Here is a 23,674-nt window from a genome sequence, read left to right as displayed (position 1 = left end):
TGTTTTCCACTCAGAATCGCGAGCTCTTTCAATCCTCATAGGAGAAAAAAGTTTCCCGTTTTTTTCCCATTCCGTTACCACTTTTCATACATTCTATGTAACGGTACTTTCCACAACTAGGCACTTAAATTCATCACCTGCATCTGCCGTTACATTGTTAGAAGATAATGTCACAGAATGTAGTAGAGACCTTGTATTTGAACATGTTAGTACCTCAGATATAATTAAGGCATTTCATCAATTAATGTTAAAAAAACTTGTGACCTTTGGGGAGTCTCTTGTCCATGGTGTTAAATCTTTAATAGAAATTGTAGCGCCTGACTTGGTAGTTATCTTTAATAACAGTGTTGATTGTGGTGAGTTTCCTGATCTTATGAAACACAGTAAAGTCATTCCATTATTTAAATCTGGTAGCACATCCGACCCCACTAATTTTAGACCGATATCAGTGTTACCGACATTCAGCAAAATTTTTGAAAAGTTAGTGTTATTTCAGCTATTGCAACATTTTAACATCAATAATCTAATGCACAATAAACAATTTGGTTTTACACGGGGTCGCTCAACAACCGACGCTGGTGTTGAGCTAATCAAACAGATTTTCGATGCCTGGGAGGAGTCACAGGATGCCTTGGGTATCTTCTGTGATTTATCTAAGGCTTTCGATTGCGTCTGTCATGAAACACTGATCAGAAATTGCACTACTATGGAGTGAGAGGATCGGCACTGAATTTAGTCAAATCTTACTTACACGATAGAATACAAAGGGTCGACGTGAATGGACAGCGCTCACCGGGGTCACTAGTCTCTATGGGTGTACCGCAGGGATCAATATTGGGGCCTTTCCTGTTCCTTATCTACATTAATGACCTGCCATATCTTGTAAAGACCCACCATGATATAGTATTGTTTGCAGATGATACTTCCCTTATTTTCAAAGTCAAACGTCAGCAACAAACTTGTGAAAATGTAAACAATGCTATTTCCGAAGTAGTTAATTGGTTTAGTGTTAATAACTTATTGTTAAATGAGATGAGGAATTGGAACTGGTAGATAGTACAGTTTTTCTTGGCATAACTTTAGATTCTAAACTTCAGTGGGGTCCCCATATTGCTACCCTCTCGAATAGACTGAGCTCTGCAGCATTTGCAGTGAGCAAGATCCGTCAGTTAACAGACGTGGAAACAGCTCGATTAGTTTATTTTAGTTACTTTCACAGCATTATGTCATATGGTATTTTACTATGGGGCAGTGCTTCAGAGATAAATACCATATTTGTTCTGCAGAAGAGGGCTATTCGAGCAATATACAAAATGAACCATAGAGACTCACTTAGAGATAAGTTTAAGGACATTAATATAATGACAGTGCATTGTCAATATATTTATGAGAATATTATGTATGTACATAAAAACATTTGTAAATTTAAGAAAAAACTGTGATGTACATAATATAAACACTAGAAATAAGCATAAGCTTGCAGTGCCCTTCACTCGGCTCCATAAAATTAAAAATCATTCATGGGTAATTGTGTAAGATTTTATAACAAACTTCCTAATGCCATCACTGAACTGTCTTTTAATCGATTTAAACATTATGTAAAGCGTATACTGATCTCTAAAGCCTACTATAGCACACAAGACTACATGAATGATGAAACACTGTGGGATACAAGTATTGCTGAAAACCATTAATTATATAGCTTATTAATGATGATATTGATAATTCAATGTATTTTTACACAATTTTTTTGACATTTAGAATTTATTCTAGAAGTTTTTATACTAGTATTTTTTTATACAATTTAGATTGATATCATTTTATTAAATCAATGTAGTTTTAAAACAATATTGTTTATTGCACCAATAAATTGCTCTGATATTTAGAATAAGATGAATATTGTACACTGTTGACAATTTAAAAGTGCTTATTGTAAGCCTATTTGAATAAAGAATATTTTGATTTTGATTGATTGATTGGTAACGGAATAGAAGGTTCGAAAAAAATGTATGGAAATCTTGGGACATTTTTTTCTCCTATCAGGACCGAAAGAGCTCTCGATTCTGAGTATGAATCGCGAAAAAAACTACCCATGTTGCAAAAAAAAAAAAAAAGTGGGGTGGACAACTTTGGAAAAAAAAAAAAAATGGCTCTTGTATGAGCTTCAATTGTTTGACATGCACGCCGCAAGTCCCGCACGGTGCTCGCCCAATATGAGCGTGAACCCAGGCTACACTTACGGCCCAGCCACGACATTGGTCTAAGCGCGACAGCGGTTAGCGGCAGCCATACGTGCGAATGAAAAGTCCCATCGCTGTGTCTCGCTCCAATGTATGGCCGCCGCCGCTCACCGCTGTCGCGCTTAGGCCAATGTCGTGGCTGAGCCGTTATACCGCTCATTTAAACAAATGCATTCGACAACGTAACGTTTGAAAATGAGTTTTACACTAAGGGCTTTTGATTTTTGTAAGTAGGTATTGAATTGAAACAATATAACTGAAAATCAGGAAGCCAAAAGTATGACGTCATTGGCCAAAAACCTTGGTGTCAGATTTGACGTGCGCAAGGCCGCTTGATGATAACGTTTCCAACAATTAGCGGTATAATCGAAACGTCCAAACATGCTATAATTAATTACAGTTTCCATTAATGAGTACCGTTTGGCCTAAACTAAACTTTGGAAATGACTAATTAAATAAAATTAACAGAAGCTAGCGGACATCTATCTGCGTAAAGCTGCTAATTTAACTAAACTAAGTACTTAAAAGTAAAAAAAAAAACAGTCTACTCAAAGATGGTCTCAAGAACACAGTTCTTGACAAACTTAGGCATACAATGGAAAAAGTTCCTCAAACTAAAAAAGACAAATAAAATATATACTTGAGCCGATCAACTTTTTTATGCTAAGAGCTTTATGCTCATTGAAAATGTTTTTGCATAGGTATAATATAAAACCATATTTTTAAAGCGTGACGCGTGACCTAATAGAATATGTACTTTTAAGGCATTTTTTATTTACAGGACGCGCGAACTCGCATGCGATTTTAATACACTGCGGACTGTCAAGGTTTACAGTTCGTACACCTATCAAATACCGCCATGTATGCATGCGAGTTCTTGTACCATGTAAATGGGTCCTAAATTTAGTAAAAAAAGTTGATCCACCAAAAAAAAAACTCAACCAAATAGTGCACAAAACCAACAGGGTTGTCAACGTGATTCCTTACCCATCGGGAGAACGGGAGCGACCCTGACTTCGCGTCGTGCCGGGGTCCATCGAAAGCGTTAAAAAGGCAACAATTAATTACTATTCAGAACCAGTCACAGGTCGCAACATATACAGACAAAGTTTATAAGGGCCCACAGGTTACCAGTTATCCGGATGTCGTTTTGTCAGTTAGGCTGGTTTTGGTGTCACGCGGACCGACTCGCGCGGAGCGGACCGCACGAACCAGCCTTAGACCAGATTTAGACGGCGTGCGAACTCGCATGCGACTTTAGTTACATAGCGGTTCATACAATTTTGCACAGCCATCAAATACCGCAATGTAATAAAACTCGTATGCGAGTTCTCGTACTGTCTAAATGGGCCCTTAAAGACAAGAGGTAACAGTGCCGATAGGCTGATATCATCCAACGAAATAGTAATTTGTGGGGGTCCTTAAGTTAAGTTAGAAAAATTGGACGAGGGTTCACAGAAAATCTCATTAATATTATTCAGCTTAAATTAAAAAAAGCTATAGCCTACTTGCTTATTTCTACACAAACTTAAATAGCACAATAACATACAAGACTAGGTACATAATAGATAACAACACAACCTAAGCGAAATACTTAAAACTATGGAACAATAAATGGAACTAAAGAACATCAACAATTACTAACCGTATAATTTGTTAAATAGTAGGTATAAATTTTAGTAACAGAGACACAAGGTCCCGCAATTGGCTAGGTAAGTCTTCCAGTGAACTTAGTTCAAAGATAAGTTTGCAAAGATTTTGACAGCCTGATCGGTGCAAAAGTTATTTGAAACTTCAAACTTCGATGAAATTATTACGTTTGCTTAACCCTCGCAGTGGCTGGGCTATTAAAATCGTTGCTAACTAATCTTGGTCTGACTCTATGGTAAATATAAGTAGGTGCAATTTGTTTCGTCAAGTATTCTTGTAAGGAAACGTTAAGTACGCTTACGTGATGTCATAACATAAACTATTAGGCCCGTGGGCCTCACGATAGAAGGTGTTTTGTATGACAGGGTAATCACCAGTCACGCGATATACTGAATCTTTTATCTATCATTAAATATTTTAAACAGAGGCTGTATAATATGTGCATCTATTGAATGAATTTAGGTTTATTTGTATTACATCTGCATCACGCTTTGTGTTTTCGTGTTTTCACGGGAACCGTCGAACGTGTCACGCTAGTAAAATACACGTTCATGTGTTCCCGCCGTGAAAACACGAAGGGAAAAAACGCACTACATCTGTATAAATGTATCCTTTATTCAAGGATGTTTCTTCAAGATCCTATATGCCGTGAAAGCATTTGACGAAAATAGAAATGTCGCAGGAGCGAATGGCAAAGTCCAGCGTCGGAAGCTAAGATCCACTTCGGGTCGCTGAGGATTGACAATCAGGGCCCTCCCAAGTTTGACTAACAAGTCCATTAAATACTGCTTACTTACTAGGCGCGATAACCCAAAATGAGATTTGGCCTCCAAAACAAGAGCACGCCACTTTGAGCGGTATCCGCCCCGCGAGCATTCGCCAATGCCGAGTTCACGGAGGTCTACCTCCAGTCTATCCACCCAACGATATTTTGAGTGACCAGGAGTATTATCCTCAGCATTTCTCAGAAGTTGTTGACAACCAGCTCATCGTGCGTGATGCAACAAGGTTAAGTGAAAGTTAATTGTTACGTCGACACTTATTCGTAAGGTGCCATCACGTCTGACCCGCTGTGTATAAAATGTCCAAGCGTGTGGTGCAATATTGGAATTTTTGGGGGATTTCTTGTCCATTGATTTTGCCTGCTAATGTTGTTGATATCTTTTTTTAAATTGAGTCATCTTCCTAAAGTTTCTAAACGATAAATATATGAGATACTAATGTAACTTTAGACAGATTGTCGAAATGTTTTAGGTTACTAATTGTATTTAAATCAACATCCGTATCATTTAAAACACCCCGTGTACTTTATATTACTGCGCCCCATTAATTATGATGCAGCAGTCACAAAATAACTATAACCGCTATAACGACAGGGACGTAACGACAATAGCTCTTTTGATTAAACACGGCACATACAAAACATGATTGACTTTTCCCATGAACTGTATTTATCTGGTTTTAATGATTAAAAAATCTTTATGTACAATTTCTTGTTTTCCAATTTGCTTAGTATGTATTTAAACTCTTTTTTGTAACTTAATTATTTTGTTTAAACTGATGTGCGCAGCCCTACGATCGGTATTGCAAATGGTTATGGTTGCACCTCTAGCGGAGTTGACAGAAGAGCATCGCCCGCCTTTTGCGCGTTCTATTGTAATTTCCCAAGTTGTGTCTGTTTCATGTGTTAAATCCTTGTGTTTGATGATGATTGGTATTTTAGTTCAACAATATATTATTAATGTTTATTATGGTGCAGGTACAATGTAAATTGGTTTTATATACGGTCACCTCAACTGCAATAATATGTTATACAACGAAGGTCCCAAAATATCTGACATGACTTTATCTCTAAAGCCACAGAGCGTGTGACATATTTGCGGCCATCGTAATCAACATCCCATTAATATCAGATTTTAAAGATGGCACTTAGGTCCGTTAAAACCGTTGAAACAAATGATTCAGTAGCGCCATCTACACCACCTCATTAAACTAATTGTCCAAAGCGTGTAACGGACAGACTGATGTCACGTGTGAACAACCTCTGACTCATCTGATCCTTTATAAGGCTACTCATAAATATATACACGATGGTAGACTCTTTTGCTTTGGAATAGGGACTTAGATTGAGGTTTGACATACGATTCTTTGAGCAGAAGAAATTGTGGACACCGATTAAGATTAGCCAGCTCCTTAGAATTAACAAGTTATTAAAAGTACAGTCAACGACACTTTTTAGGCTCAGCTGTTGTAAGTCTTATAACAAGACATCAAAGTTGAGTTTTGGACATTTTGTTTTGATATTATAAATTTGTCCTATTAATAAGAACTATAATGAAAGTGAACTTAAGTTTTAAGTCATTATATTTGACGTACAAGATGATTATGATTGTTAAAGCACGAAGGGTCTGCGTTACACGCAATGGTCCATAACCTACAATAAAACCAATTTCAGCCTACAGTATTATCGTTTTTGATTTTTAACTTTACCCATGATCGTAGTACAAATATTTAAATTAAAATTATCGCTATAGTATCGACACAGTAGTTAATTGCATACAATACGTAACCGACACGCATGATTCATAATGAAACAATGAAAACGTCCATAAATACGTCATTTGTTCCAATTAATATTTATAACAATAATTAGACGTGTAGGTCAAAGAATATACACTATCAATACAATACTCATATTGTCATAATATGAGACTGTTTGTTTCTTAAGAAAAAAAACTACATATTATGTCTTCTATTTTTCTTCAAAAATAATAATATACAAAGCCGTAATAAATGTGTAGTATTTCTACATAAAGAAGTAAAAATCACCAGCAATAATATGTAACCCTTTGAAGGCCAATACGGCTATTCAGACTATTCTGTTGTGCCGTATTCAAGGAAAGACCTGAGTGACCTTCAAGTGAGTGAGTGGCATCAGATCGCACAGGATTGGAGCGGATGGCGGAGTCTAGTGTCGGAGGCCAAGATCCTCTTCGGGTCACTGAGCCAGCGCAGCTTACTTACTTATAATGTAAGTATGTTCAAGGATACGATGCCTAACACATGTCGGCTTTACCTAAAGACCATGATTAGCATTTTCATGGCAATATAGTATCACCCGGCATTTTTATTTGAAAGAAATTCATAATTTGTCTAAACTGTTATGTTATCTATCATATGACGTTATAGAAGACACTGATAAGATGGCGTGACAGCTAAGACTGCTTGATGTAATAACGATATTTTTTGTAATTTTCGCAACGAAAGCTGCTGGATTCCGTCCAAATTTTCTGCAATTTGTGTTACGAAAGAAAACACGAAAAGAGGGCCAAGTGTTATGTCTTCAATAAATTAGTATGAATAAGAATGTACCACACTAACTGCCCGTAGTAAAGATTTTGCCTGCAGTTCCAAGGTTGCAAATGCATGTTTTTGATCCTTTGAATGTTAGCATTTCTTAATATGAAACATACCTAATTTAAGTCTTATACTTAAGTAACATGGTGCAAATTCATCCAATTAATAATTTAATGTTTTTCTACCTATTCTAATACTTTTATCTGTTTTGTTTACAAAGGTGAATATTTAAATAGGTACTAATATCTGAAAGTATATACAGTAAGGTAAATTAGCGTATAATTAAACTAACTAAAACTAGCGTACAAATTACACAAGATTAGAGAACTACTTTTACGTGGCGAAATAATTATCCTATCTCCGTATGACATCATAAGAAGACAATTTTAGCTTTATAACACATAGCAACAAATTATTTAAGGAATAGTCCATCTTACGTCAGATATATTGGAGCAAGGAGAAATAATAATATTGGAGCCGCCGAGATGATCAAAAATATCAAAACACACTGACGTGTTCAAATATATTTGAGCGCTTCGACGGCTAAAATACATCTGATGGCTAGTGTACAAAATGTGCTACTATAACTAGCGATACAGAATAACAATCAGAAATAATCAAATCGACCAAACGTGACCCTTATTTTCACACACTCATAAGAGCGGTTTCGCACAAGGTCCGATCTGAACCCGTGAAAATAAGATCCGTAGTAGCTGTAGAACTATTTTTATGGTAATTTACGCATTACATCCGAAGAATGACGGACAGAAATCGGATGTCGGAAATCGGATCCAGTGCGTAAATTATCAAATAAATAGTTCTATACGGCTACTAAATACGGATCGGATCTCATTATCACGGATAAGGATCGGAAGTTGTGCGAAACCGCTCTAACGCCGTCGCTTGCGTGGACGACGGTCGCGCGACCGTCGCCGTCGTGTCACATCGCATCGCCTATCATCCATAGTTCATCGACGTCACCCTAAGACACTTCCATAGAGATCGAAGGTTTGACTTCGTCGCATCGGGTCGCCGTCGCGCGACCGTCGCCCACGGCGTAAGGGTCAGTTCAGTTGTAACGTAACTAGCTCACTCCTGGTCTTACCAGGTCGTCAGCCCTATCGTAAGCCGCTTCCTCATCGTCTTCTTCAGGTGACACCAACTTCTTGACTCCCGTGGAGATGTAGCGGGCAGTCTTCTCAGCTACGGATTCCGGCTTCGAACATACTTATATGTTATGCTACTTATGGTTAACAATTTGTAAGTGTCTTTTAAAGAGGGGTTATTTATTCATAGAGAAATAACCCTTGTTTATATAGAGGAATATGCAATTTTGCAACTAGACATCCTATCCTACTCATAATTTGGGCCCAATCCCGAAATCGCTAAAAATATTACGGTCAAGGTCAGACAGCCAAAATGTATGAAACATGAAGTCTTTCGCGATTTTGGTGTTAGTTCCATTAAAAATTGCTCAGTATGACCAATATATTCACATCGTACATTGTAGGTGACAAAATGAACAACCTGTATTTTGAGTCTCCTCTACACTTATATTTTTATTCTCAACTAAAATCTCAATGCTCATAAATCTCATAATTCTATGTTTCATTTACTCAATATCAGCACTCGCAAAAAATGCAACTTTGATATTTTATTGCACCAACAACAGCCTATTGAATGAATGTAACGCGTGGGACGAATGTACCATTCATTCACTTCATACCACCTATCTAGCGGACGTATCAGACAATGTTTAACATAGTTTATTGAATACATCATTTATGAATTCTAAAGTCAATAATTTTATAATAGATGGAACGTGTAGAGGAAATTGATGTTGAGGTAAGGCGGTGGTCACATTAGAGATCCGTAAGTGAAGGCCTCGTATTAGGCGTGCAGCGGGGCGAGGCGTGCGGCCTGCATGTCATACATTGAAGCTCATAGAAGTGTCCTGACTGTCCTGAGTCGACGCTGCATAGGGGGACGCTCGCCCGCCCCACCCCGCTCGCCCCGCCGAACGCTCCGCTTTGAGCGTCCACCGGAGCGTCTTGTAGAACCGCATCAGTGTGCCGCGTAAGTTGGTGTTGAGATAAGGTAAGCGTTGAGCACAGGTGGGTATCGATGCAGGTGGTATGGCGGCATTGGCGGCCGTAGGTGCTAAACAGGCGGCGGGGCGCTAAAATGCTCATTATCACATAATATGGTATAAGTACGTATCAACATAATTTATGAAATTATGGGCATAAAGCATATCAGTGTTACGATGTTCATCAGCTGAGCTGAAACAAAGTACGCATGAGTACGTAGGATGGAAAGATTTGCGAAGTCCGGCGTGGCTTCCGTAGCTCAATTGGTAAGAGCATTGCACGGATTGCAAAAATGGTGCGGGTTCAAGTCCCGCCGGAAGCGTAAATTTTTCCATTTTTTCCTTTAATATAAAAAAAGTACGCATGACTGGCAAATTTGGCCACAAAGGACTTTAAATATTTTAAACTCCCTTTGGTCAGTTCCATCCTTCCATCTAAGAGTTTTAATAAAAAAAATATTTCGCGTACGACATATTTTGAAATATAACTGTAACGACTGTTGAAAACCAAAACCGAACGTAATCTGATGCAGCCAAAAATGAGTTGTTTCAAGAACAAAACGGCAATTTTTATCGAAAATTACGGCCCAGCCACGACATTGGTCTAAGCGCGTCAGCGGTGAGCGGCAGCCATACGTGCGAATAAAACGTCCCATCGCTGTGTCTCGCTCCAACGTATGGCCGCCGCTCACCGCTGTCGCGCTTAGACCAATGTCGTGGCTGAGCCGTTAGGAGTTCGTCCATTAAAATCCGTTCAGTATTCGCTACGTGCGCGACTGCTGCTCATTATGTGGGCTTTTCTATCTTAAATGATATGTTGTCGTATTAGTTTTTGTAATTTTTGTAATTAGTTCCAACAACCGCAATGACAATCAGCGCCACTGTTCACGCAGACCAGCAACCTTCCTTATAATCCTCTAACTCCTTGCATATTATAGTCACAGGCATAAATATTTGATGATTTCTGTACCTTGTCATATTAACGTCTTGTTTGAAATGACATACGAAATTGTCAAACGATTAAAACCGACAAGGTAAAGAAATCATCACTTCTTTATGCCGGTGACTGTACCTACATACAATCTTAGCACTTTGCAGATTCGCATGCACCTTGCGCGTTCGTGTCTGACTCCGAGCGACGTCTTAGAGCCCCCGTGACTAAGATTGAGCAACGCGCCGTGGGAGCGGCGAAAGTGCGGTCGACGACCCGGCCGCGATAGTCAGCTGTTCCCGGCAATGCTCGAAATTATCCAATGCAAGGTGCTGACGTCATTGTCAGATGAGACTATGCGTCTGCGTCTATCATTTTGATAGCTTAATAACAAACAATAGACGATAGGAGAAATTTCGAACGCGAAGGGAACGAATATTTGATCCGCTACGACTGATGCTGATTGTGAAAAGTTAAGTTTAAAGTACGTCTGCAGAAATAACTTCTAATGATTCTAGATACAAGCATTAAAAGTTATATAAGCATGTACCTACAGTTAATTTAAAGTTCGTCTTTCTAACAAACTCAAACGTCAAAGTGTGACGGATGGAGAAAAACGAATTGCAACAGCATATTTGAAAACAGTGCAAAATGTAATTCGCCTGGCACGAATTCGTAAAGATAATCCAAATAATGAATGAACAGCTGTATCTGTCATTCATGAGAGAGACACATTGCGTGGTGTTATTGCAATCAAACGGCAATTCGGAGGGATAGTCGAGGAATGTAAGGAAGTTACGGATTTTCTTCGCGATTTCCGGCAAAATACTTCATTACGTGCGTATTGCAGAACTGAACGTAGATTCATTGAATATCTTTATACATATGAAAGTATTTCGGGGCCTTTTTTTCGTAATATCCGTGGAACAGAATCTAACAGCCAACGGTCAAACAAAAAAGCCAAAATACATACACTCAAATATTTGTCTTCAAAAATTTTCCATGATACGTCTTTAGATTAGATAACTAAATTAGCGAGTCTAAGACACAAATCTCAGAAGTTAGCTCATTTCCTTTGTTTAGATCTTTTTGTGCCAGGAAATAGCCCCACTAACCAAATTAGCAAGTGGCATTACCATCTATTAGCACTTGCAAGATGTGCAGGCATGTGCTGATACGCGAATTCCGTTGCGTACGTGATTACATCAAACATGGGTGAAACCCGCAAGTCTGAGACATTTCTCTTCAGACAGAGACCACCTACGGCCTTCTCTCTCGTCCCAGTTAGTACTTCGCCCTTCTCTTCACAGCATCATTAAAGATAATTAATCATTAAAGTCTGCACGCGTTGGAAAATCAGTTGTCCTTATTTCCCAGTATTTATCTTGGGTGTAATCAAGCGGTAAAGATACGATCGTGTTAGGAATTTAGTAAGAACTGGTTGAGCAAGGCCGATAGGCTGTGGGGATACCGTGGAAGGGGGTCTGCAAGGTCGCGTCCAGACGACGGGCTTTCACCGAGCTCCTGATGTGTTCCAGTTGAAATTTTGAGTCACCAGATTTTGAGACAGGTGTATCGGTCGAGGATTAGAAAGTCATACTCACAGTTATATTGGTCATTCAGTGTAATCTCCTATGTCAAGTACTACATGGAGTGCATAAGACAATCGAAGTGGAACTTAGTCATCAGTGTCACGGAACATAAGCAGTCTCTAAAAGTATGTGCAAAAATGAAGGAGATGAATTGGATGGCGAGTTCTTATAGTCTAAAACAGTGTAGACACCAAGAAACTCAGTTGTGCTGTTCGAGTCATAGCATTTTACAAGTAAAATTGCACCTCTTTGCAATGATATGGTGTTCTTTGCAGTTTTCATGTCTTTGGTTAATCTCGATTGCAATGTGAACTATTGGAGACTAACTACATACTTATAGATGGTTACAGCATATAAAACTGACGTCTGCATTGGTTGTTATGGACGTACTATTGTTATAGATGACGCAGACTGACGTCAGGGACAGTTTATGAGCGCGATTTGGCAGCGAGCGATCATTGTAGGCTATGACGGTTGGTCGACGCTGAAGGATCGTTGGCCAAAACAGTCAGGGTGTTGGGAGGCCATCTGGCATTGGTAGTATTGATTTGACGTCTTTGTGATTAGTGTACTGTGCTCATAAAGTTAGCACGTGCGTTTCGTGTTTATTGTGTCTTATCAATGAGTCAGAGCGAAGAGCGAGATAAATAAGTGATCAGAGAATGTCTCTAAATTACAGATGTAAATAACAGCTCCAGTCTTATGAGTTTATGTGCATTTATTACATTAGTCAGAATGAGACAACATAAACTAGCATAAAAACTAGGGACACTATATGTATCATATTTTTACAGGAGTTCGACATTTAGATTGGTCATCAGATGAAAACGCTGTTGAGCTCAATAACCATGATGAAAATATTGAAGATCGTGGTATGAAACGGAATCTAACCCTACTAATACAATATTGTATTATGTACCCGTGTAGGCGGTGTAGGTCTGATATTGGGAGCCGACATAAAATTGTCACTGCTAATAATGCAAAGTCGGTACAAACATAAGCTTCATGAATTTTGCTATAACATCCCAGCCATGTCACTTTCATCAGCGTAGTAATTCTCATTAACAGACACGTCGACAGTTCCACCTTCCGATTCGACACCACCGCACCAGTTGTATGGTTTCGGCAGAAGCGCGGGCAGCGAGCCGCGACGCCGCGCCCGCTGACCCCGTTCTCACACCGGCGACCTCCCGCGTCCTTGACTGGGCCACTTTTTATGGGAATAGGTGAAGCATTTTGGAGGGCCTACCGCGAACTACGTGACGCTCGACATGTTCCTACTGTCACGATTGTGTACGAATTTACAAGTGGAACAAAGAAGCAACTAGTCGAACGCTGTCTGCTTATATGGTCCATCCTCTTGTATTTTAATTGACTTGAGCGGCGACTATACTAGTCTAGTACTAACAACGAATAAGTATACACTAAATGAGAGTGAACTTATTTGTAGACCGGTACGGTGGCCGGCGTTATCCCAGTGACTGAAATATAAAGTACAGAGAGGTAGTTTGTGGGAGTATTTTTTCAGTACACATTGGAATACAATGTCGTTTTCACGGTGTGTATATGTACACAAATGTGAATTTATATGTACATTTTTTAATGCTCTCAAATTGACACCATAACGTGTTTTGCTCTAAAGTACGTTGGCGCGTACTAAGTACTTGAATGCTTTTCTAGTTTGACTGGTCCTTCGGAATTTCGGAAATCAATATCTACTATTGGGCCTATTGGCTGTATATCTAACATCGGCTTAAAGTTAAATCCGTCGTAAATTCCGACTTAACACGTACAAAGATTACGTCTATTCCATACAATGTGTTTTATAAAACGCGTAAATAGTTTCGAATTGTTTTGGCTCACAATGCAATTGCCAAAGTTTTGAGGCTTTCAAATGCCTTAAATAAGGCTAGTAGTGGTTCTATGGTCACCACGCCATCGCATTATGGTAATAACTTTCTCGCTTGCTCTTTGTTTTTGGCGAGATGTGAACTCAAGTGAAATCGGAATAAAAAGCAGAACTACGTAACGAATGCCAAATCAGAAGATTTGGACTAGATACGCTGTTTAAGATTATCTTACAATTAAGTGATAAATATATATTTTTTAAATTAAATGTTCAAAACGAGGGATAGGGCTTAGCAGTGACCGATGATGTTGAAATTGATAATGTGAAAACTTCTACTTAAATAGAAGTAAATGAAATAGATGAAGCTAAAATTTGAAAACAGCAAAAAGAGAATATAAAGTATTGTTACATACGCTGTTGTTGAAATGATAGGTTGTAAACATAAGTAAACAGTTGAAGCCATTGAGTGCTTTAAACTAGGTCGTCAATAGCCATTAGCCAGCGGATAATGATGTCTTTGGCCGACTGATTCCAAAAATAAAGCAAAAATGGAAACTGGGGTGTCATTAATTTTTAGGTTAATGATCTAAGTCAGTGCGATTGTAGTGAGAATTAGAACGGGAAAAACCAATTGTACATACACTAATTATCTTGCAATTCTCGTAAAACGTTCATTTAATTTTTTACTTTTGATTGAGCTATTCTTGCATGATGAGCTGCGCTGTATTTGGCACTAGCCTCGAGAAATAATTATACTATAATACAACAAAGTATTTATTTACCAAGGATTTTTTATCAGTTTGTAATCCTAAACATCTGATAATTTCAGTTTGACTTCTCCTTCTTTTTCTATCTTCAGGTCTTCATTTCTGATGTTTAGATACTTAGTTTTCATTTTGTTTGGTTCACTAATTATATCGCTTGTTAATTTGATTTCGGTTTAAATTCTTGTCACTGAATCGAATCCATGACCGAATCTAGGATTTAATGTAGATATTGAATCAACCGACGCATTCCATAAAGCGGTAGAGATAACCAACCATGCGTACTTGTGCGAGTACGTGACGCAACGCCGCGTCAGCGACAGGTAGGTATCGGGCACAGGCTCAGACAGATTATTGCTATCAGTACTTTAACTTGAGTTGTGAAGTTTGGCTTAATAGATGGGGTGAGACTTAAGGCTGTGAGGCTTAATAGAGGGACTAGAGTTGACTAGACAGACACTTGTAGGGGATCCTCTTAATGTTTTCCCTCACCTTTGTTCAGGGCACAAACTACGTTTCTTTTACCCCTATGAAAGTTAAAGAAGTTTTTTAATCCATTTGGATTGCAAAGAGTTTTGGTAACATCTTAGAAATTATTGGTCCCAGAGTCCGAAAACTAAGATTTATGGAATGTGGGTTTGCGTAAAAAAGTAGTGGAAGCTGGTTATACTTGTTCAAAAATATGGAAGAGTGTTCTTATATAAAATAATTCACCCTAACGGTTTATTTGCCAGGGTCCAGAGAAGACTGCTGCGACAGTATAGTGATTCCTTTTTTTTTGACATGGAACTACAAAGGCGCATGAACAAACAATAAATGCATAATTAGACTGCATTTGTAAATGTAAATTCCCAACATTGTCAGTAAATCGTCTAATAAAATACTGTTAATACACGAACCGCGCGTAATTATCGCGACAAAAACCTACATTCCAGCCGCGAATGAGATCGAGCGGGCGCGCAAAAACGGCGGCCGACTTATGACACCGCTGTGTGAAATCCTAAGGTGAACTGAATGTACTATTGATAAATAACAAAGACATTCAATCATACATATATAAAGGGAGAGAAGCATAGTAACATTGGAATTAAATATAATATTGACTGGCTGTTTGAAATAATTTTCATTATAGATGTACATTATACTGTTATAGAATTGTGAATGATGCTAGCTGAACCTAAATTCATTAGATTTTTCAAATTTAAACAAAAGATACAAGAAGCAATTGCAATACGTGAACAAGTATAATTTAAATTCATTGTAGCATTTATATAACCTTCGATTCCAATGACGGATGATAATTTTACACCACAGTGATTCAGAGTATAATTAAACTGACTCTTACTGATAGCAAAATTACCACGAAATATGACGCGATCTTATTTATCACTTCAGATGACGTCACAGACGAGATAAATTGAAAAAACCCGGTAGATACAGTAAGCATTTCCTAGATTTTCTCCCAGACCGGTGCCAATATCCTCGATGGAAACGAGGAAAGTCGTTAAGTACCGGACCTAGCCGCGAATGGGCAACACGACACTACTTGAAACCGTTGATGGAGTAGAATGTTATCGTTACGCAATATGTGAGCTATTTAAAAAGAGGAAAGTTATTATTATAAGATAAGAGGGCATTTAGACAGACATTGAAGAGAGTACATGACACGTCAAGTCGAACTATACAAGATCAATTGGGTCATTAGAATTCAGATAGGATTCTAAATTAAAAAGAAGCAAAAAGAAAAAAATATGCAAGGTACAGAAACTACAGAAGACAGACACAGACGGAAAAATACAGACATCAATCTGTATTTTTCCTGGTGTGAATCTACCGTATCGACCGGCGACCCTGTATGTGGAGTGAAGGATGTCCATCCATTATTTGAAGTGTTAGAAGCGAAGAAAAAGTACGTTATTTATGGCCGTGCTTGCTAGACGGTCATATAAAAATTAACATTCATCACAAGAAAGTCATGAAGAAACTGTAGGTATTACTAACTTAGTTTATGATAGATAAAGAATAAAAGCCACTGACATTATTTATAGCACCCATAGAATATTCGAGCAAACACTGCCAAGATGATCTCACCACCATGTGGGCCAGACATGACAATTTGTTAAAATAAACACTACCGTACTTGGAATTTGCATGAAAAACTTAGTAGCAACAATAAAGTAAATTTAATGCGAGTCAGAAGGAATAGAGGAATTTGAACGGGTTTCTGAAAATAATTTATTTCACGAGCAGTAAAAAAACGGTTACCCGTAAGTCCCAGAACATAAGTAGACAATACAGCGCCTTTGCAACTTATTTTCTAATCGTCGAGCTAGTTATCTGTATAAATGATCTTGTAAAACAAGTAGTGAATACGACAACGCAATTGAATACAGCATCAGAATTGAAAAATATGCTACCAATCTAATATCCACGACATATATCTGACCTGCTCGCACTCATATGCCGAACGGCAAACACTGAAACTGATATCAAATTAGTATCACACTTCAAAGCCTATCAAACGCGCCTCGCGCCTATAAAGCATTCGACCGTGACATTTTACGTCCATTGAGAAGATGTACTGGACTGGATAAACAGAAACGAAATTACAAATATTCGAACCATGCTTAACATCTATTATTACGAAATGCCTTTGGCATTCCCTATAGATGCAATGATGAAAGAAAAGATCTTTGCATAACGTTTAACATGTTTGCATTGCATCGGTTTATTACTTGTACATCACATCGCACTTTCTAACTGAAATAAAGTAATCTAAGATTAATTAATATATTTCATTTAAAATAAGTTTATTGGGCGTCTTTTTGGGGTAAAACATTAGACAGAACTAAATTCATAAACAGTCCATGCTGCATATCAAAATAGTCTACTCAGGTTGACCCATTAGTCGTCTTCTGTAAGAGTTCAATCGAAACATTGCATAATAGGATACGTTTTTATTTTGACCTTGATCGTGTGACCTGCATGCCTGTGCAAAATTTACATTGAACCGGACCTTAGAACTCCCATTGAACAAAATGCCCGACATTTTGATGACGTGACCACCGAGGAATCCCTAATCTTTTCACGATCAACCAGGTTTAAAAAACAACAAATAAGGAAATATTAAGAAGTATCCAAACAAAATTATTGTTTGATTGGCTGTAATTTCAAAGTCTGTTTCAAGATTTTTTGTATTCAAGGTCGCCGACAAGTGAGAAACTGGATGATAATTTATTCAAATTTGTCTTACGCGTTAAGATCACCTTGCTGGGTTCAAAGTGACAAAACCGAATGAGCATGAAGGTGAAACAGCTATTTGATTGACTGTCTATTATATAACAATGAGTCTATCAATTTTGAATGAACAAAAATTTCAAATATGTTTATGATTAGGTAGAAGCATCAGAATCTCTCTTACGTCAATTTAAAAGATATGTCAAAGACTATAGGGGCTTTCAATCTTTCGATGCAACTAACTGGCTTTGTTGAAACACTTGAGACGAGACGGACACACACCATAAGGATTCCTTTTGTACCTTATATGCATCGTAGAGTTTTAGTTTTGGCATGACATTAGAAATGATACTGCAGGCAATTGATAGCACAACTACAATAATACCCTGCGTTATTGTGGTCTCTTCTCAGTGTTCACTCTTGGCAAAGTACGTAGTAGTTATGTTAATAAAGAGCCTGGTACGCAACGAGTCGGCAATTAAAACGCCATAATTCCCAAGATGCCATAAACAGCATTTTAGTCACGGCGGAAATAGCTCTGACTCAGCACTATGGCGCACTTCGTGTATTTACTTTCACTAAATCTATGGCAGTTTTGACATTTGAATCGAACAAATTAATGTATGCAACTTTAATAAAGGTTATGGAAATTTTAATAAGTAATAATGATTCATTGTTGGTTTTATCTCGGCTGTTGAGATTATGTACAAACCATGTACACACAAGTAAAAAAGGCAATATACAAATTCAAGTAAAGAAGGTACATTATAAACAAGTTAATACTAAGACCTAGACGTTGATAACGAAGTGTTACGTCATTGAAATGATTTGATGCATTTTTGCTTCATGCGTCATATAACTCATAAAGTGGCTGTACATCGTTATTTTATTAGTAAGCACCTAACACTTTAGACGAAAGGCTAGGTAACATAACCTTGCTTTGTTCTGTTTAATTTAAATTAACCTTTTGTAATAATCTTTACATTAACTAACTAATATTAGTTGAAGATATAATATTCGTGAAATATCGGTTGCTATTGCTCAAATATGCAAAAGCGATACGAGTATAAAGATACATAAAACGAAATGCCAATTCCTTGTCGACGTAAACGAATTAATCGTTAGCCCTTTTGATAGACATATTTTTCAATGTTTTGCAGGCTCTAGAGTTAATCATTAAACATGCAAATCATTGCAGATTTATAATTAGTGGACGTAGTAAAGTTGCAAGTAAGAGGCTAATCATAGCCCAGACAGAGATAGCAATCGGAGATGTTTCTACGGTAAACTCCGTTGTCGTGTAAGCGTTGCTACGTTCACGCGAGGCCACGTGACGTTGCAAATGTCAGCAACGCTCGTTACATATATACAATTATCATGTACTGGAGGATTATGCAATTGATGTACTTGGTGAAGATAAAAAATATTTGCAAAAGGACAGGTGATGTTAAAAACGTAAAGAGCATCAAACTTGGGCAAATTACGGTGATGGTATCAGAATAACATATTTCATTCAAATTATCTTGACCTGGACGAGGTATTATGTAACATAACATGTAACTGGTGTACTTGTCGCCGGCGTAAGATGGACGATAAAAGAGAAACTGATGTCCCCGCGAGATTCTGATAACTGTGATAAGTTGTTGACACAAATAGTAAAGTAGTTATACAGAAATTATTTATATAAAATAAACATAATTGAGATCTTTTTTATTCGAAATTAAAGCAGTCGCCAATAAACTATGTGTCAAATTATACCTTGAAAGGAATGTAAAAATATAATAAGGTACACTTTAACAGGTCGATTATGCCATGCATGTATTATGGTTGCCATGAGACTGATAATGCCAAGGCAATACAAGTGCAAGACGATCAGAGCACTCAATATGATTTATAATGAAATTGATAAAACAATTTAAATTCCTAAGCAATAACATCACTATGATAAATTCCATGATACTGAATTTATAACCAATGATAAGAAAGTTGAAGTTATCGACATAAAATACTAGAGGACTATAGAGAACAGTAGTAAATCATATTATCGGTGTACTATCGCATCGATCACGCTAATCGCTTTATAATCACATTCCGTAGTGTGAGACGCGAATGGCAATGTGATTTGCATTTACAATAGAAAAACCTGTTCAGAGAAAAGTGTCTGCTAGCGGAGGCTCTTCGAATACCCAAGAGTTGTAGATAGTCTATTGTTAGATATTATTGAAGATTGACTGACGTCAAAGGAAGTGGATGTCACGACAGACGCAAGAGTAAAAATAATAAGGTAACTTCTACTTGAAGATGGTAATCACTGTCATTGAGAACCAAAGCTTTGACATTGACATTGAGGATGAATTTGTACAAAAACGTATCAAAAGTGAATGTAAAATACGACAAAAATAGAAACTAGAAGTGTTGTTGTCAAGCAATTCTGATAGATAGGTATTAATAATTACATCAAGGACGAATTTGGAACAGCGCTTCCCAAAATTAACATAAAATATGATAACGATATTAACGATAAAAAGGGGTGAAATGCAGATGTCATGCGACTATGATGACGTGCGAGTAGATAAATAAATTATTACCATAGTTCCTAACACGTTTGTTATTTCCGTGTAAAATACAAACAAAAATATAGTGAAAGACGTTCTTATTCCCGTAACATTAATAGACGAAGAAATGATAAAAGAAACTGAATTTCACTGTTTATTCTACGCAATGCTAGCTTTCAAACAACGGAGGAAATGTCCACGTGCTAAGCGTAAACACGCTTGTCGTTTCACAACCGGTGTTAGTAAATAAACGCATTTGTGATCCCTTTCAATTGCTAGTACATAAGAATTAGCAGCGATTAATGGTTTGTAATTGATTCTAACTGGCTTTCATACCGATGCGTAAAAAAGAAAGTGTGTTTCTTGATCATGTTCGAATTAAAAGTCAACATTTTGTTGCATCATCTACTACTATTTAGATTGATTTAATTTAATCAATAGTGATTGCAAATATTTCATAATTGAATTAATAATGAAACATTTCGTGAATTTGGGCAATTTTAAATGATCACATCTATCATGTACATCAGCTGCAAAAGTGCATGGAGAAATTATGAATGAAATTATGAATTCATTGATAAATTCGCCATGCACTTAGTAGCAGCAGCAGCAGATAGTACATGCGTTATGAAGTTTTTATTAACAGCAATAGAGATAGTATCACCACTACCACCATCATCTTCAAGTGTCATACTTATTGTTGGCGTGTTCAGTTTCTAAAACGTGCAGTTTACTGACGGCCTTGGGACAAAACACGAGCAACTTAGATTTACGACCGAGATTGCTAAAGTAAACAATGAGTGAATCACATTCTCTATTACTTTCCGGGTGAAGATTGTTAATGTTAATAAAAGATTTTAGTTAGCGATAAAACAATCTTAAGAATTCTAAGAAAACAATCAAGATTTGAAACTACTTACGATTATTATATTAGTACAATAAAAACAATCTTGTTGGCTTTGTTTAAAACATGTCATTTCAAGCTCTTTCGTAAGTGTTACATAAAGAAATAAAATGTATAAAGTATAGTCAAACAAATCTAAGTACAGAGTTGATCTGTGTGATCACTTTAAATTTTCAGCAATTTCTACCAAGAAATTTAGACAATACCTATCAATAGTATCAATATCCGTATCTCCATGAAGAAATATCATAATTAAAAGTAAAACTACGTGCAAGGAATCTTATCTGGGACATGTAAACTAATGTCTGATAAAGAAACACTCCTAAATCCGGTTTCGAAACCATGAAGTTTGGGACCGAAGTCTAGAGTGCCTTGAACAAGGAACGAAAACTAGAATTATCATGTTTTGGAAGGTAAGAAGCATCAAACCGGTATTAAATTGGACTTGTTTTTTTGAAGGATTACGTATAATTTAAGCTTCAAAATTCAGGTCGACCTTTAGGTATATTTTAAGTCACTGACGAATAAAGGGGGAAAATATGTTCGACTTGTGTAATCATGTATGTCCATTTAGCGTATGTACGCTTATTTCTCTGGCACGCTTTACAGAGAGTATATCTTTGACTGATGATATTAATTTATTGTTCCTAGAAAAGACGATTGATTCCTTTAAAGTTTTTGCTGTGTGATTTATATTTCTCACATACCGTAATAAGAAGAAGGAATCTTGATTTTGAACGTTGCATCCAAAACTTAAGACGATGACATCGCTCTCAAAATTTAACATTCTAAGTAAACATTTCAAAAGCCCCATAAAGATCAGTGGCATACCAGAGCAGAACAGGTTTGCCGAAAGAAATTCGTCAGCACCTGCACCGAAACTGGCTGTCCTCAATCCCATTGATAAGTACGAGTGGCAACGCGGGAGACACGTCGGCATTGCTGTTTGGGTCAATGTCGGTTCAGAGGAAAACCATTTCATTTTTTGATGTTGGGACATTTTGTGTTGGTAAAATTATTTTCCCAAAGGTAAATAAATTCACCTTTGTATTATGGTTTCAAGTAACAGGTTCTTGTTGATATGATGAAATAATAATGACCCAAATGTTTAAGGAAAATAACAAAAATTGGATTTGGTTACATAACTCTCGGATAGGCGACCAGTTCTGCACTTCAATCGAATATTGCAATACATTTAAAGGAATTTACGAGGAAAATACTCCTTTAATTATAATACCGCAGAATATTGCACAAGATATAATATCTCCTAACAGCCTCTTTGATCGATTACCAATACTTTCAAAGGAAAACGACATCAGAAACGTTAAATCTTCCATGACTCAGAGATTTGTATTAATAACACTGATGGATCAACCCATCCGTCATCAGACTTTAAAATTAAACCGATTAATGACTTCCGTTCCAAATTTGGCTTATTTGATTATTTTAGTTCTTGACTTACTTATCGTTATTGCTTGTTCTAAAATTAGCATATCGCTTTCGGATTAACATATGTGCAAACTTATCTGAATTTATAATTTCGTACTGCTAAAATTTGTTGCCTAAAGTTATTTAAAGTGTGCGTTAGGTAATACTTAAAACAGAAGCAGCCTTACATACACCTACTATGAATCGTAGGTACTTTACAATTCGCATACACTTGAATAATTTCATAGTGGGCGAAGCAATTTAAATACGCCTCTACTTTGGCTACTTTCTAAATAATAAGCATTGGTACCTACTTGGTAAAGAGCGAAAATTATTAATGTAGATTTCAAAAGTGATTATAGATATTTCTTCTAGTTCTAGAGTAAAGTTAAAGAAGTAAATTGTGAAGCAGGATATTGAAGAGTTGAATTTACAAGAAACTTGATGTTGCAAGGGTGTTCATCACCCCGAGGTCTCAAAACCATTAATAACAGTAACTTTCACAAATTGACAAATTTATAGCGTGCAGATCAAAGTGAGAGTGGAACGTATACATTTGGTACTGAAAGACGAAGTAACATTAAATCGAAGAATAGTAAGCTTTTACTTGAAGAAATAAGGAGTGTTATTGGTCGTGGTGGTGTAAAAGGAATTGGTAGTAAATCAAGCGAGCACACTCAGCTCATAAACGAGCAAATTGGTGCAAAACAAACTTGAACTTCGCCGAGGTCCGCTTGAAATATACTGTACGGTTGGCTACACGCGCTAATGTGTTGCTGTTTTTGTGCGGCGCCGTTGAATCGCTGCTACAGTCAAGGTATAGATGCGGAAAAAGTGACAAAAGTAAGTATCCACTACCTTAGCGTATAAGAAATAAAGTCGTGGATACATATTTTTGGTATTTTGTTCGCATCTATATTTAATACCCTGGCTGTACACTATTGGGATTGGACGAGCGTATACGTTCTCGTAAAAGTGAATAACATCTCGTTGTATATGTTAGATACAGCACTGGTTAATAATCCGTTAACTTCTTGTTTTCTATTTTTATAGAATACTCTTTCTGAAATGTTTGTGG

At 37.1% G+C, this 23,674-nt stretch overlaps 1 protein-coding gene across 1 annotated transcript in view; it reads right to left on the bottom strand.

The window, feature by feature from the left end:
• Window positions 1-23,674, bottom strand: part of LOC125242751 (moesin/ezrin/radixin homolog 1-like) — an 88,451-nt gene that overhangs the window by 40,539 nt on the left and 24,238 nt on the right. The gene's annotated exons all lie outside the window — the stretch shown is intronic.

The sequence above is a fragment of the Leguminivora glycinivorella genome, chromosome 3 (genome assembly GCF_023078275.1).
Source record: "Leguminivora glycinivorella isolate SPB_JAAS2020 chromosome 3, LegGlyc_1.1, whole genome shotgun sequence".
Taxonomy (NCBI): Eukaryota; Metazoa; Arthropoda; class Insecta; order Lepidoptera; family Tortricidae; genus Leguminivora; species Leguminivora glycinivorella.
Note: the sequence above shows the minus strand (reverse complement) of the source record. Positions and strands in the feature narration are given on the sequence as shown.